Source organism: Hemiscyllium ocellatum, chromosome 18, assembly GCF_020745735.1.
Source record: "Hemiscyllium ocellatum isolate sHemOce1 chromosome 18, sHemOce1.pat.X.cur, whole genome shotgun sequence".
NCBI lineage: Eukaryota > Metazoa > Chordata > Chondrichthyes > Orectolobiformes > Hemiscylliidae > Hemiscyllium > Hemiscyllium ocellatum.
Window position 1 is genome coordinate 8,546,274 of NC_083418.1, and position 4,672 is coordinate 8,550,945.

Below are 4,672 nucleotides of genomic sequence, written 5' to 3' on the forward strand. Positions count from 1 at the left end.
ACTTCCTGAGAGGAGGAATAGAATACAAGACACGCAATGTGGTTAATCTTTGGCACAGTAGCTGCTGACCTCTCCTCCTGAGGTCAGGAAATCTGCTATTTCCTGAATGACCAGTGAGCTGCTCATTCAGGTATTTAGGAGGGCAGCTTCACAGCTGAACTTGGCTGCTTTTGTTTTGCACACCCCACTCCTAGTTTGTTTATTTCTGTCTGGTTGGTTGATGATTGAATCGTTGCCCTGCAGGATCTCAAAGAGAGAGAAAAAAACGATCACTCAGAACCCCTTATCAACATCCAGCTTCCAATATTTCTTATTTCAGGCACGAATTACCCAGTATTTTGTACCTGCATTGAAGTAGGGCTTGTTTCAACTATTAAACTGCCTGAGCAGTTATCCCGTTAGGTTTCTTTTGTTCCGCTGCCCTTTCCTTGGCCTAGCCAAATGTGAACCCAGTAACATTCTGTTGTGCATGTCTCTGTGTCTCTTCCTTTTTTTTTGGAAGAAAGAAGCTGAGGATGAGTTCAAATCCCACCCCAAGACCTACCAGCAAAACACCAAGATTGACTGTTCAGTGCAGTACTGAGGATGACTTTTTTTTGAATGTGAACTCTGGTGAATTCACAGCTGGAGTACTGCATGCAGTTCTAATCATAGCTTTGTAGGAAGGATGGGATCACACTAGGGAGACAGTGCAGAGGAGGTTTACCAGGATGCTGCCTGGGCTGGAGGGTCTAAGCTATGAGGAAAGCTTAGATAGGCTGAGGTTGTTACCCTTGAAGCAGCAGAGATTGAGAGTTGACGGCACTGAACCATAGAGATATGCAGCATGGAAACAGACCCTTCGGTCCAACTCCATGTTGACTAGATATCCTAAATTAATCTCATTCCATTTGCCAGCACTTGGCCCATATCCCCCTAAACCCTTCCTATTCAGGCACCCCATCCAGATGCATTTTAAATGTTGCAATTGTACCAGCCTTTAACACTTCCTTTGGCAGCTCGTTCCATACATGCATCGCCCTCTGTATAAAAAAAAATGCCCCTTATCTTTCCCCATTCACCTTAAACCTCTGCCCTCTAGCTTTGGCCTGCCCTAATGTGGGGAAAAAAAAGAACGCGGCTATTCACCCTATCCATGCCCCTCATGATTTTGTAAACATCTATAAAGTCACACCTCAGCCTCTGATGCTCCAGGGAAAATAGCCCCAGTCTATTTAGCTTCTCCCTATAACTCAGACCATCCAATCCCAGGAACATCCTTGTAAATCTTTTCTGAATCCTTTCTAGTTTAATAACATCTTTCCTTAGGAGGGAGACCAGAAATGTAAGCTCAAAACTGTAACGGTACATCAGACTTTGCCATATGCTGCATCTTTGTAGAATTTGCAATGTTGTGCTTTATGTAGCACATAGCTGTAAATATAGGAAAGGCAGCAGCCAACTGGTTTGTGGCATTGGGTGTGACCACATGAGCTGGATGTTTCACTGATGTTGGTCAATGCTGCTTGTTACCCTCATTGGTTGCTTTCATGAGGCAGCAGGGAGTGTAGACACAGTCAATGGAAGGAAGGCTGGTTTTCATGATGGACTGGACTGTGTTCACAACTCTCTGCAATTCCTTACAATCTTGGGCAGAGCAGCTCTCATACCATCTGTGTTGCATCTGGGTAAGATGTTTTGTATGTTGCATCTATAAAAATTGGTAAGAGTCATTGCAGACATGGCAATTTTTGTTTGGCTTTCTGAGGAAATAGAGGCATTGGTGTGCTTTCCTGATTTACAAGAATGATATTGGTGCTGAAGGACATTTATTATTGTGGAGAGAGAATAAAAACAATGCACTGTGGAATTGTAACTGCCTTTTGGTTCTATAAATCTATGATCCTAAGCTGGGCTTCTTCTCCAGAGAGCAGAGAACATTAAGGAGAGATTTAATGGCAGTGTTGAACATTGTATGTAAATGCCTTTATAAACAGATGAATCAAGACCAGGCAAAGCCCGTTGAGCCAACTCACCCTTTAATCAGATCATGATGGATCTGACTGTAATCTCAAATCCCCAATCCTGCCAACACCTGATAATCTTTCATACCTTGCTTAGCAAGGATCTCTCAACGGCTGCCTTAAAAATATTTGAGGACTCTGCTTTTGGCCACCTGTTTTTTTTTTGAAGAAGTGGATTTCAAAGATTCATGATCCCGTGAGAAAAAACTTGTCCAATTGCTAGCCTCTGTATGATGAAGAGCTGATGATGAGCTGATGCTTAAAATGTCGATTCTCCTGCTCCTCAGATGTTGCCTGACTGGCTGTGGTTTTCCAGCACCACATTCTTCAACAATTGCTATTCTAAATGGGCGACTTCTTGTGGTTAAGTAATGACCCCTCGTTCACGATGCTACCACAAAACAAAGCATTCTTTCCACATCTGATCTGCCAAGTTCCCTTACGATCTTCCTGTTTCACAGGAACATAGAGAAAAGAAGCCTTGTCGGCCTTTCAGCCTTTCAAACCTGCTCCACCATGCAATATGATCAGGACTGACCATCCAACTGTTCTTGCTTTGCCCCAGAACCTTTGATCCCTTAACTTCGACAATTTATACCCACATCTTTCCTGGGGTGGGTTTGAGGATTGGGGAGGGGATGGGAGTGTGTCTCTTAGTGGTCTGCAGCACCAGAAAATGGCCCTTCCGTCCTCAAATCAGCACCAGTCAAAAGCATGCACCTAACTATTTTAATCCCAAAGAGGGGTTCATGAATATCATATCTAATCAAGGTCTACATTTTAAGGAGCTTGGAAAGATGGAAATGTTCACCGTTGTTGGACCTATTCAAGTATTGATACATTCAAGTATTAAAACCTATTCAAGTTTATATTACATGTAAACATCAGTAGATGTAAAACACCTGAATCTATTGTAATAAATCAAATTAACCAAATGCAAAATGAACAAACATAGTTAGTTGCTATTTTACTAAGGAAGTTTTCATTTGATTAAGTGCCAAGGTGTGTCCCCTCTCTGGACAAGAGGACTGCATGAAAATAATACAATGCCTTCTGGTAGATTTTAATGACTGCATGCTACTAGATCCTGCCTTTGGAAACTGTACTCAAAATACAGGGAGCAGCCGATTTTTGTTGCTGTTTTGCTTGCTTTGAAGTGAGTGAGCGAAAGGAAAGGCTTACGTTTATGTAGCACCTTTCCCAAAGTGCTTGACAGCTGAGAAAACTACTTCCAAAGTGTACACACAATGTCATCCCTGTCTTGTTTAAAACATTTATATAAAACCTGACACGATCAACAGGGAATGCCAAGTATCCTTTGCAGCTGCTTAACGGTTTTAAAAATGCTGTTACTGTTGTGGCGGAGATAAAGTGGCAATCAATTTGCATGCAGCAAGCTCCCTCGCCTGGCAATGCGATAACGTTCAGATAATTTGTTTTGGGAATGTTGATTGAGGGATAAGTATTGGCCAGGTCTCTGGAGAGAGCTCCTCTGCCACATAGTGCCAGCGGATATCTTATCTGCACCTAAAAGGCTGTTGGTTTTACATCTTTCAACACTGAAGGCAACAATCTCTCAGCAACCAGTGTATTCCCTCAGTACTGTATTGGATACATCAGCCTTGGTCAACATACATAAGCTCTAGGGTGGGGGCTTGAATGCACGACTTTCTGTATCCAAAGCAATTGCGCTACTAACTGAGCTGGAATTGCCTGGACAGGAGTGATAAATATTGATCACAGCACGGGAGGAACTCTTTCGCTCTTTGAAATGATGTCATGGGATCTTCCTGCCAACCTGGATTACATTCTCAAGTGTCTGGTGTAGAATTCAACTTTTCAATTCTTGTAAGACTTTCCTGCCCGGCAAGGAATCAACTGTGTATTATGTGAAAAGACAGTGTGCTGATCACTTTCTCTGGGTCCTTATCTTCGTTGATATCGATTGAACTGCGATGTCATCCAGTTTGGGGAAGAGATTGAGGTGCTTGAAAGTAAACGGATCTTCAGTTGTATCAAATGATCCTAACGTCTCCACCAGCTAAATAGGAGTAATCTTACACCCTGTATTGTATTAAAAGCATCTGCCTGATGTACTCCCAAGTCTCGGAGTACTGCCACATGCATTTGAATCCAAGACAATATTTCTACAGCTTCGCAACAAAGGACTCAAGGTTCTCACAAGCTCAAAGTATTCTCCTGTGCTGAGAGGAACTGAGGCAATTCATTCTGAAAACTGCCTGATGGATTGCTTTCCAAACCGACTTGGTTTGAGAATACGGCTGTTTCGGCAAAGTCTCAGTTTCATCTTTGTTTTAACATGCATGCATGAGAAATTGCAACCGTCCAATACACACCACTAAAATGCTTTCAGGGAGAATGTCACCCCAGTCTGTTATCTGGCTGGAGGTCAAACACAGTCATCAGCAAAGCCCAAAGATATTAATATATTAAATATTCCTTTTAAACGAGAGAGAAAGCAAATGCTTGCTTGGGTTTTCCTATTTGGGAATGCTATAATTTCCATTTGCCCTTACCTTTTACTTCATGCCTTTTGATTCCTTTAAACTGCTTTTTAATGTTTCACAGTCTATTCCTTGTCATCTGTAGAAGTTAAGGGAGCAAGCACGTTTATTGCGGAGAATTTTATTGTGTTCTTCCTTTAACAA